This window comes from Triticum aestivum, chromosome 7A, assembly GCF_018294505.1.
Source record: "Triticum aestivum cultivar Chinese Spring chromosome 7A, IWGSC CS RefSeq v2.1, whole genome shotgun sequence".
In the NCBI taxonomy this organism is placed as follows: domain Eukaryota; kingdom Viridiplantae; phylum Streptophyta; class Magnoliopsida; order Poales; family Poaceae; genus Triticum; species Triticum aestivum.
Window position 1 is genome coordinate 15,463,502 of NC_057812.1, and position 12,479 is coordinate 15,475,980.

General features: G+C 45.6%; 1 long non-coding RNA gene across 3 annotated transcripts; it reads left to right on the forward strand.

Moving 5' to 3' along the window:
• Positions 1–28: 28 nt before the first annotated feature.
• LOC123152552 (uncharacterized) lies at positions 29–3,617 on the forward strand. 3 transcript variants are annotated; one of them, XR_006476232.1, is made up of 4 exons: positions 29–1,771; positions 1,913–1,978; positions 2,113–2,249; positions 3,147–3,617. It is a non-coding gene; the product is annotated as an uncharacterized lncRNA (long non-coding RNA). The 3 variants fall into 3 exon arrangements; XR_006476233.1 differs by having other exon boundaries at positions 35–343; positions 1,181–1,978; positions 3,147–3,601; XR_006476230.1 differs by having other exon boundaries at positions 31–1,978.
• The last annotated feature ends 8,862 nt before the right edge of the window (positions 3,618–12,479 follow it).

The following is a 12,479-nucleotide window of genomic DNA, read 5'->3' on the forward strand; positions in this document are numbered from 1 at the left end:
CTTCACGCCTCGCCGCCCCCCCTTCACGCCGACGGGCCACGGCCCCGACCGCCGCAGCAGCACGCCCCCGACGGCCGAACGACAACAGCAGCACGCCCCCGACTGCCCACTCTGACGACGATTCATGCGGTCCAGATGTTGCTAACTGAATCCTTCGGCCAGGCATCTTGCTCTCTTATTTTTCTTCATACAGGGCCGATCAATTGTCATGGTGTCCTTAAGCACAATTCACAAGCTTCCCCGTTATCTCTGGGTTATAGATTTGTTGCACTCAATGGAAACTGGGAGCATTACTCTCCTTGACTGGAATCAGTGGCCAGATTATAGATCACACAGGCTGTTGGTGAGCTTTTCCTTTTGATTTATATATCTCTGGGTTATAGATCATCTCCTACTTGCTAGAATTTATTTTCTGTGCCTCTGATAACTCCATGTTCTGTTTGTTTTATTGGCATGAAAATTACTTTGAAAATATACCTTCTGATCTACAATGGTATGTTATCAAAGTTTTTGTCTGAATATTGTGTCCGAGCAAGCACTATGGGACATCAATCTTTGCAGATCCAGTCATGTCAACATACCCATAGGATGCCTTTGAATTTTATCTGTGCCAGCAGACCATACAGATCTAATTTTGTAGGTTCGGTGATACATCTGCTCTCATGTCATGCAAAACAGCAACCTTCTCCTTCTTTATATTGTGATTTTAAAAATTAGCATTGGTTTGAGGAACCCCTGGAATAATTGAAGTGGGGTTAAAGGGAGAAGTTCGTTGTCTGACCAGTTCTGAATATTTCACAGCCGAATGGCCTTTAGAATTCATGCATTTTTACTACCTCCTCCAAATTTGCTAGTGTAGTAATAAGTTAAAAGGAGCTACTATCTGTTCTTGAGGTTAGCATAGCAAGATTAACTGGTGGATGACCGGATGCTTATTTCCTCTTGCTTGCTATATGTCATGATTCATGGCCTCCATATGTTCAAATCACGACTCGGGGGCATCAGTTAGTGGCGCATATACTCCGTCGTTGTGATTCCTCGAATGATGCTCATTTAGTCATTTTATAGATTTAGATATCAATTTTTAAGCCTTATGCTCCTTCCATTTTAGGATCTGCCAATTTTCATTCTACTGTGTGTAGCGCTGCTCACATGAAACTCATCACTCATTTGCACATAGGTTAAAGATGGAGATAAAGACATGCTTTTGTGACCAAGGGGTGGAATTCTTTTCAGCTTACAGAAACCTTCTTACCAACATCGCTTCTTGCCGACGCACCAATCTTTAAAAACGAACTGATAGCTACATGATTTTACTTTGTTTTCCTTGGTTTAAATCATGTATACAGTGTAGTGTTTGCTTTTTGACAATTTCTTATTCACATGTATGCTTTCTTTTGCAAGTTCATTCCCAATCTCTAATAGCCAATTAATGACTGCATGATCTGGTTCTGCTTTAGTGCCCTCAAACTGTACTTTCAGTTAGATGCCCATTGAATAATGATTGCTTAATCTTCCTATCCTTTTCCTTTGAAATTGTGCTTCACAAATAGTAGTCAAACAAGACTACCATTTACTCAGGCCATGCTTTCAATCCCACGCCTATTGACTAATGATTGCTTCTTCAGGCATGGAAATCCCTGTGCTGACGGTGCTTGCAAATATTTTCAGCCATGGAATATGTGATGTAAGGTGCAGGGGAGTATGCGTGTCCCCATTGGCAGAGATCCCTGCTTTTGAAATTTTTCCGTTTAAAATTCAGATATGTCGAGTTAAGTAAAATTCAGTGGTGAAGAAAGTCTTACGATGTACAATTATTTTAGTGTAAATCTCCGTTGGAAAAAAATCAGTTAGTAAAGAAGGAATACATCATCCTTTTTGTTATAACAATGTTTATGATACTTTGTTGCAGAGAACAAAGGGGTTGTAAGATATATGGCATAACATGATAAAAAACAATGAAATCTTAGGTAAAGAGGTGAGACTCGCATATATGTAGACTTATTTTCTTCCCTGTAGAACAATAGCTTTTGTTAGCTAAAGAGGTTAGAGTCACATGAGTTACCTTTTGGCCATATTTTAATGATTTATATTATGCTGTGTTTTTCTTAGATATGCTTGCTGCTCCGGTATCAAGTGAAGATCTTGGTTCAATATGCTTGTCCAGCGCCTGAAGTATTTGGATGAACAATATGTCAATGTCAACCTACATGATGATGACTTTTTCTACGCCGAGCATTGTGATCAAGGTATTTCTTTCTGCACACGGAAATTAAAATGTGTAGATGGATGAAAATGGAACATAAATTAAAATGTTATAGTTTGGAAAACACTTGTATGCACAAATAGTTTCTACTGGCTACCTCCATAAGTAGAGCACAAACCTTGGTTGATATGACATTAAACTGTTGGATGACAAAAACCAATAACTGGGATCCGTTGGAACAAGAAACTTCAACTTGTAATGCACATTCGCCATCAATTGATAATATGCCTGGGCATTAGGTTTATGTAAATTATATCATTAGGTATAATTTTTTGCTTACAAACATGCTCTGAACTGAGATGTGTCCATCTGCCTACAACACCAAGATCCATAGAGCAGACAGGCCAGAAGAAATAAGATTGACCTTTTTCCGGAGAAAAGAAAATGAATTGCGCTAAGTTGCAATGATATGTTGATGGGAGAAACTATTCATGACAAGTATCTCAAATATCCCAAATGTTAGTGTAGTTACACGTATTTCTTAGACCGTTGTTTATATGTTTGTAATGTGATATGTTAAGATATCGCAATTGTGGGTTGCATATTTTTCACGTGTAAGTTTAATTTGCATGTTCGACCATTAGCGTCACAATACTTATATATAGCACACAATCTTTGTGAATAGAGGTATGCTAAAAGCTAAGGAGAGGGCTTATATCTTTGTGAATGCATCCATGTAGCTAGGCGATTAACGGAGAGTCGGGTAGAAGCATGTTGATGATATAGAATAGTCACAAGTATACCGTTTATTTAACAACAGTGCATAGTCAGCATGTATAATAGTCTTATACTGTAATATATATTATCTTACTTTTGTTGACATCTTTTGAGAAATTTAGTCACAACCATTCAAGAGCTTGTTCTGTAACTTTGTATGCAGATGTCAAAGAAAAAAAATCCCTGTTGTGGTGTGTGCATTATGATTATCCTTATACAGTGGGCACAACTACTTGCTGTCCGGATAAGCTTACTCCTTAATACTACTCTACATTTAGGAATGCAGTGAGTATGTGGTGTTTTTTTTTCTGATGTGCAGAGTGGTGCAGTTGGATAGTTGTTCAAGATAATTTTGCCTGAAGTTTTGATATATTTTTATATTTTGATATAATGTGATCTGCCCAAAAAATAGACAAATATGAAAATTATATGGTCATTGGATGATCTGGTTAATTGCCATTCAAAGACATGAGATCAAAAAAATGTTTCCTTGATGTCCACTTTTAATGAGCTAATAATAATTATCTTTTGGCCTTGTTTTAGTTGAACCGTGCATTGCGCATTGCATTCGAGGTTATTAATTGTTTGGGATGAACATTCAATTTCTTTTCATGTCATTCTTGATGATTAGTTCCATTGACACAAATATTGTTTTAGGGGACAACAAAAGTCAACCAGACACACACTAGGTTTTTTTAGGGGACTTGCTCTGCTGAACAACCAAACACACACTAGCTAGGGGACTCGCTCTGCTGAACAATCCGCTCTTTCATCACTACAAGAAAGGAAGTCATGAGGCACTCTCTCGCGGTTGAGAAGAGACAAGCATTCTACATGCCTGCAATAGTTTCAACCCACAAGACATGAGTTCCATGTCACTGAAGCTGCAAGCAAGCATTTAACATGCAAACAGGCATTCCACATTGCCTGCAATAGCCCACAAGACATGAGGTACATGTCATTGAAGCTGCAAGCAAGCATTTCACATGCCTGCAATAGTTTCAACCCACAAGACACGAGCTCTCAGGGCCGCCGCCCCCAACATCTATTGCTCAAACTAACCTTGCACACTCAACCAGTATCGCTGGAGTAGTCGCCCGAGATGCCACTGCAGAGACGTGCGTTGCACGTGCATGCTTACTAGTTCGCTAAAAAAAAGCATTTGCTCGGACCTGATCGGCCGTGCATGCCCATTTCCATCCACATGAAACGGAAAACATAACAGAGTCTTATGGAGATAGAAAGGAAATGGGCAAAAACGAGTTCAAAAATCAACTGGTAACCCGCCAAAACACACTTGGCCTCGGGCATAAACAATGGGCGTCAAAACCTGTGAAGCAGCAACTTATCACAGAAAACGACTCAATACATGCGCATTATGGAATGTAGCATAGGATGCAAATCATTGTGATGGATGCAGAAACAGGAGGCAAGAAATCGAGTTCAAAACCATCATGATGCGGAATTTAAACATCTCTCAAGACCAACATAATTCATTCCTACACAAGTTATGTGATTCAATGATCAACAACTACCAAGGTTGGAGGGATTATTAATTATGCATAGGTCGGACGGTTCTGTTTTTCATACAACAAAAATTTATTTTCTATTCTCGTTGAAACAGCAAAATCACATGAACTCGGACAGTCTCTACTGGCTGTCATGGCTCAGCGGTAAAACCAATATTTCAGCAAACCCGAAGTGTAGAAGGAAACCCACAAGAAAGAAGAAATCAAATCTGCTGCAACATCAAAAGAAAAATATTTCTAGTGCTCTACTGAGGCACTATAACCAACATAGCACAGCTCACTGAAATAACACTTCAGCTTTAGTGCTCGGTTAAGGCACACAGAGCACAAGCAGCTAACAAGTTGGCTCACATATGAACAAACATCATTCGAACCAGCTGGTGATTCACATTTTATAGTATAAAAAGGAAATACAAAATCTATCTGTGCTAAATGGGAAATGGGAAAACGAGTTTGAACAGAACTGAAAATGTGCTGAGAATGAGATACACTTGGCCTCTGGCATAACCAATGAATGCAAAAACCATGAGGCAAGAAAATAGAGTTCAGACCCATCATAATGCTGAAATTAAAGATCTCTCTAGACCAACATAACTTTTACCTAATAAAGTTATGATATTATGACAACTACCAAAGGATGGACAAATTCTTGCAAGTCTTTTCAATGACAGAATCTTATTCGAATAAAATATAGCAGTAATGTTACACGATAATCACCATCACCGACGCAGAGAGAACATGCTGGGGATAACCCACATAGGTCGTGCCCTTGTGTCGCAGTCCATCGTAACCCACACATTTGACTCGAGTTCGAAGCCATCTCTCCGCCATTGCTTGCCCAACTCAAGTGCAATCCAATGTTTAGACTTCCAGTCATAGCAGTATATGCAGTTGCTCCTCCCTCCCCATTTCTCTGGATTAATGCAAGACAATGCCTGACTTCTCTGATCTCTGCTGATGAATATTGCCCAATTCTCCAACTTCTCCATCTTTAGCCATAATGCAGGCTCAGTCGATAGGTCAAGGCGGAAGACTTCGAAGGTTCTCCCCATTATTCCATCAATTCTTCGAAAGCCAACTAAGAGAAGCATATCGCCACATGCCACCAACCATGCATTAGAAAAATGCCGTTTATTGATCATGCGTGACTTTATAACTAGGAGTTCTTGTATTCTTATCTGGGGTGTCAAGTCCACTTTGAAGAGCCTGCAATCAGAGTCCATGCCAAACACTTTCCCTTGGAAGATCACGATTTGCTTGATTGGTCCATGATAAAGAGAATGTCCCACCCAAGATTGGCTTCCAACACGCCAAAACAGATTTTGTGATATGAGATGTGAGTTAGGTGATGAGAGAGGAGCTGTGAGCGCACCGTAGATGAGCCCAGTGCTTTCCAAGACCGGCAGTTGTGGAGATGAGACACTAAAGCGTGTGAACACATCAAAAACGACACATGATTTATTGCTGGAAAAAATAAGATGACCATAGGAAGCCCCACTGAAGCCGAACCATTCTCTAGGACTTGGTGAGGCATTATTTCCACGAGACCACCATAATATTGGAATCTCAAAGTACTTGTAGGTGGTGCCTTGATTGGCTATATCAGTGACATGACATGGGCATGTGGACACCATGAACTTTTTTAAGGGGCCTGAATGTGTAGAGATCAAAGAGAGATCGGGTTGGAGAAGGAGAGGTGGGAATGATGCTGCCAAGGCATATTTGCATGAACATGAAGAAAACACGGCACGCCAAGAATGGCAAGTGGCTTCAAAGGCAAGAAGATCATGGAAGGAGCCGAGTCGAGCAATGATAGAGTCTAGCAGGCCATCCAGAAGGTCTGCCTAGCCTCGGAATCTGTTGGACATGGCAGAGGCACGGATATAGCAGCACTTGCTCTTGCAAATAATTGCAATCCTCTTCTGCAACAGATAGAAGACACACATTAAAAGTATACAACGAGCAACACGCGGAGGGAGTAGTTGTAAGCAGAGAGATGCAGTAAATATAAAAGCAACAGATATAAATCAGTAAGAAAATAAAATAAAAAATGTCCAGTGCATGCATGGATCCTGACGAGCTAGTTGTAAGCACAGAGAGATGCACTAGATTAGAAAATACAAAACTACAATGGGTCAATAAACCAGCAACATATCGATAACATTGGCTCGGCGTGGACTATTTATCAGTAAAAAGTAAGAAACCAGATGCAACATTATTCCTGAGAAAGAGGCCTCCGGCCTAAACCTTAGAAGAGTGTGGCAATCGGAGCCTCACCGCAAATTAAGTCCCCCGCACAGGACAGTGCAAAATTTGCAATCCGATCAAAAACAAGTGGAATTAGATATAGGGTATTTTCTTGGGAATTACATAATGCTCTACAACACGAGAATGTATCGACATAATTGAGCGGGATTACGGTATATATTGGTATTCTCTTGGCTTTCAGATCTGGCTACCCAGCAGCTAGTCACCGAGGAATTGAGAACTTCTGATCGACACCTAGGGTTCTTGCGGGAGGTATCCATTGTTTTTCAGGCAGGTGAGGAACCCCAAGCCTGAGCTACTGGCGGGGACGGGGAGGAGAATGAAAACGGATGAAGCTGAGATACGGAGCGTGTGGGCATACCTGAAGGCGAGTCGACGGCGATGATACGGCGGCTGCCTCCGGCTCCCGTCCCGGTATGTATACCAATCTCTCTTTTTTTTGAGAGAGAACGGTATGTATACCAATCGGCAGCATCAACCCGCCAAGTGGGCCGGACCGTGTACGGGTCGGACATCTTTTTATGAGTTGGCTGGGCTGGGCCGTCGTTGCGCCCAATCTCCCTTCTTCTCGTCTCTCCCCAGTACTACTGATTCTAACCATTGAATGCCTAAAAAAACGATTCTAACCATTGAAAGAAAATCATGAAAATCCATGCTCAAAGTTTATACAATGAACATCAGTCATAAATGTGGGTGTTGTGAGTGTGTTCATACAATGAACATCACCCGTTTCAACGTTCAAACTCATTTTTGTACATTTTTTATCTCTCATTCTCATAAAATTTTCATACAGCAGCAAGGGATTTTAGATGAGGTGGTAAGCGCATTAAAGAGTTTAGCATCTAAAGTCTTCAATGCATATGTGTTTTATTTGTCCTAGCTAACTCCTTTCATTTGATCATTTAGCTACTAAACTCTTCCATGCATCTGTGACCTTCCTTTATTTCTATGTTTTGTCTAGGTTCGCGCACTTGGCGTTGTTTCTTTCAGGGGTCATCAATGTGCTCTTTCTCCTCCTAATTGCTTTGCCATATCATTTTATTTTTTTGCTTATGTGGCATGCTTAGCACATGTACACCATGGAACACTATGAAAGGCCTAATGGCATGACAATGATGTGTGTCCCACAAAGGAAGAAATTGGTCAAAGCAGACGACAACAAGGTGAAGACCTGACCGCGATCATTAGTGCCACAGCCACAATTCCACAAAACTTAGTGACAGCCTTTGAATATTGAATCCAGATAATAGCACATATCTAGTTTTTCCTAGAAAACTCTATAGGAGTTTACCAAAGCAAAAATCTGGAGTGTGTTCCAGAATATAGCAAAACTATGTAGTTACATGTCAAAGTAAATTGCTCAAAACCACCACATTTGTGGCTAGGGTATTCCTTTACCACCACTTTTGGCAAAAATCACAAATCACCACCACTTCTGCAAAAAGTGAGTAACAAATTCCATTGATTCAAAAATGAACCGCAACTAATCATAAAACTGACCAGTTGAACCCATGTGTCGAGCCAAGGTGGCATAACCATGTGGACAATACACAATCAAGTCCTTGTAACTTTTAAAAAGAGAGCAATCGAGCCACCACTGCTGGCTGGTGCTGGTGCTGCCGTCCACTGCCGCTGTTGGCTGTCGCTCCTGCTGGCAGCTCCGCTGCTTCTGCTCCACTGATGGTCGTTGTTGCTGCTGGCCGCGCCGGGGGCTCCCCATGGCCATGGCGCCAGGAGCGGGAGGGGGCGGAAGGGGTTCCCGATGGACATGGCGCGCAGCGGTGGGGGCTCCCCATGGACATGGCGCGCGACCGCGGGTGCTGCCCTTGGCGGTTGGGGATCCCGATGGACATGGCGTCCAGCGGCAGGGGCTCCCCATGGACATGGCGCGCGACGACGGGTGCTACCCATGGCTGCTAGGAGCGGGAGGGCGCAGCTGGGGCTCTCCATGGACATGTCACGCAGCGGCAGGGGCTCCCCATTGACATGGCGCACGACAGCGGGTGCTGCCCATGGCGGCTGGGAGCGGGAGGGGGCGGCTGGGGCTCCTGATGGACATGGCACGCAGCGGCAGGGGCTCCCCATGGACATGGCGCGTGACAGCGGGTGCTGCCCATGGTGGCTGGGAGCAGGAGGGGCGTCGGAGGTGGGGGGCCGGCCGCTCGAGCAGGAGGAAGAAGAAGAAGGGAAAAAAGATGGATCTGACATTTGGGGACCACTCCACCTCAACATCTTATCCACATACACATGCCATGTCACCCTGATGTGTGGGCCTGTGAAGTCAGTTTTATGGTTAGACATGGCTCAGATCTAAATTAGTGCAATTTGTTACTCACTTGCCATGGAAATGGTGACAATTTGTGATTTTTGGCAAAAACGATGGTTAAAGAGTACCCTAGCCACGAATGTGGTGGTTTGAGCAATTTACCCTTACATGTCTGAATTAGAATTTGAGTGCGAGTTCTTGAAGGCTAGATTTGGCTCTAGTAGGTAGCCCTCCTCACACTGTAACCGTATGGTGTCTTTGTATGCAGTTTCTGATGCTACCTGTACTCAAGTTCACCAAACAGCGACATTTAAGTTATACAGGAAATGCAGTTTCATTTGTGATACCTCCTAACCCTAGATTGGACCGGCTTCGGTGGTCTTATTGCACAAATATGAAAAACAAAACGTTGTGAGACATCACCCGGTGGACGTTTATATGGATGCAGATGCTGTGTGTTGCCTTTTATGGTGCTCCCTCCAACCGGTTGATATCTTCCCGCTGCCATCGCCGTTCACTGCCTCCCCATGTGCAGTGCAATTTTCAATGTCCTGCACTTATATATAACTGGAGGAGAAGTGCAGTTTGCTCTTTAATCCAACCATATAGTGATGTGAGTGACAAGCAATTAAACACGCTTCATGTGCAAGCTGCGCTAGAGTCTAGTCATCGGGTTGTTTGATGTCTCTAGTACATTTTGAACTAACTACTCACATGTTGTGGGCCTGGGATCCATGCTCTTCCATTTTGAACTAACTCAAATTGGATGGATCACTTGTTAGGGAAGTGCATGCCAGTGCTATAGTTTGTAACGCTCGAGCCGTTGTTCCGTTATCTTCTTGATGCAGGACTCAACATTTTGAACTGGATGTAATTTTTGCTGCTTCTCATGTTCTTTGCAGTACATTGATGTATGATAAGTAAATTGAAAGTTTTCTTGGAAAAAAACAGCGGCAGGTGGATGATACCTAAGATTTGCCCTTCGTGTGGGCGACTCAAGAGAATAGTGTTTGACACGAGAAAAACATCTAGGGACTCCGGTGAGAAGGGAAGAAGGGAGTGTGTTTCTCTCATACGCCGGGAAGAAAAATGAGTATGCGGGCATGCCAGTGCACCGTAGTACACAAAGAAAATAAGATACAGGAAGCATGTATTTCATTAATCTCGTTGGAGAAATAAAATTACAAGATCCCATATAATAAAAAGGTGCGCTCCATGGCCTACTAGCGCGGCCGGGCTGACTATGGCGATTGTATGATCTCCTGGTTCCCAGGGCCTCGGAAGACTCCCGGTTAATTACTCCCGCGGGTTGCTCCGCGAGATACCTCCGATTGAGCTGTGTGGTCGTCTTCGTCATCTTCGCTTCACGTTCTCCATGCATGATGATGGTGATGTATGTGTGTGGGCGGCGGCAGAGCCCGTGTCCTCGTTGGTACACGCGCCGCGTGTAGCGTAGCCTTTGCGATGGCCACGCTCGCCCTCGCCGTCGTGCCTTCGTCGGTCTTGGCGGCGTCGGAGGAGTTGTTGTTGGGGTAGCCTGGATCACGCTCGGCTCGGACTTCTCGAGGACCAGTAGCTTCTCGGGGTGTACAAGGGTCTACACCCTGCGGGATTAATTGTCCATGGAGACCGGCGTCGGTGTATGACCGTCACGTTGCTCGCACCAGCATGGCCTGAGTGGTCGGCACCTCGTCCCGGCCAGACGCCGAGTCCACGGCAGTCGGCATAGTCAAGGCATCGTCTCACGAGATCGTAGAGGAGCGGTGTTGTTGTTGAAGTCGCGTCGCCCTGCAGCCGTGCCTTGTCCTCGGGCGGTGCCAACCTGCTCGGCTCCGGCCTATGAATGAGCGTGACGCGTGTAGCAGAGGCACCGTGGCAAGGCACCATCTTCACAAGCAGGATACAGGCGCCGTTGTAAGGTGTCATCTTCACGATGTGGCGTCACTTGCAGGGACTCTTCCTTGAGCGTGCGGCGCCACGAATGTACGACGCTGTGACGAGCTCCACCTCTTCTTCTTGAATGATGTAAGACGCGCTGAAGCGAACGACGACCAGCGGTGAGCATGCCACCTCGCCATCAATTGGCTACGTGCATGGCCCATGGATGTGCAAAGGCCACTTACGTAGTGCACTGCCACACATTCAGACGTATTTAATGTTCAGCTTCATTCTTCTATAGCATTTGATGTAGACGAAATCCTCCGGCTGGAAATGGACGGCATGTGCGGCGACATCCCGAGTACCACGTCCATTGCTTCATGCGGTGGTGAGCCAAACGGCCATTTTCACGCCTTAGACGCACACGAGTACGTATCAGGAGCATGCCTTCTTGTTCTTGTGTAGACCACTTCATGATGTTTGGCTGGACTAACGTGACACCATCGTCAAGGCACCATCGAGTTCGGGCGAGATGAAGGATAGGCACTACCCCGATGCCAAATGGGATCTCGTTTCCCTTGAAGGAGACGCGAGCAGCACCGTCATGCCACATGAAGGAGTCGGTGATGTCGACATGGTCCACGGCTTCGTCCTTCATGGTACCGGCTCGTCGAGGTGGACGAAGGGTGTGATGGGTGATTTGAACGCCGGGAGGCATCGTGGCGAGCACCATGTCGTGGTCCTCGGCGTGATGAAATGGAGGTGAGCAGTGTAATGGCGAGTTCTGCGTCGTCGACTTCTACGGCACCATCTTGATGAAGTGAACGAATGGCCCGACGGCAAACTCCAGATCACCGTCTTGAGCGGCGTCCCTCCAGCGCGACGAAGCGGACGACGGGCTCCATAGAGCGGTGAGGTTGACCTACGTGTCATCGACCTCCAAAGCACCAGCTTGACGATATTGACGGTGGGCGGCGCCGTGGCGTGCCCTGTGTCATTGTGTTCCGCGGCACCGTGTGACGAAGTGGGCACGAGGAGTGGGGTTGGTCTCCGTGGCATAGGCCTCCATGGCGCCGGCTTGGCGACATCGAACGGTGGGCGGCATCATGGCATGCTCCGTGCCGTTGTCCTTCCGCGGCGCCTCGTGGCGAAGTGGGCGTGAGTGGTGATGGTGACTTGTGTGCCGTTGGCCTCCATAGAGCTAGCTTGGTGAAGAATCCGGTGAGGAGCACCACGGTTGGCTAAACGACATCTTCGTCTAGCGGCGATGAGTGGAGGGCGGCCACCGTGGCGTCGACCTCCGGGACATCGACCTCGATGGCGTCAATGTCCATAGCGCAGGCTTGGTGAAGACGAGCTCCGGCGACGCGTAGTCCTCATTGAGCGATGATGAGTGGGGATGGCCACCGTGGCGTCGACCTCCGTGACACCGACCTTGGTGGCGTCAGCGTCCATAGCGCGGGCTTGGTGAAGATGAGCTCCGGCGACTCGTCGTCCTCATCGAGCGGTGATGAGTGGGGGTGGCCACCGTGGCGTCGACCTCCGTGACATCGAC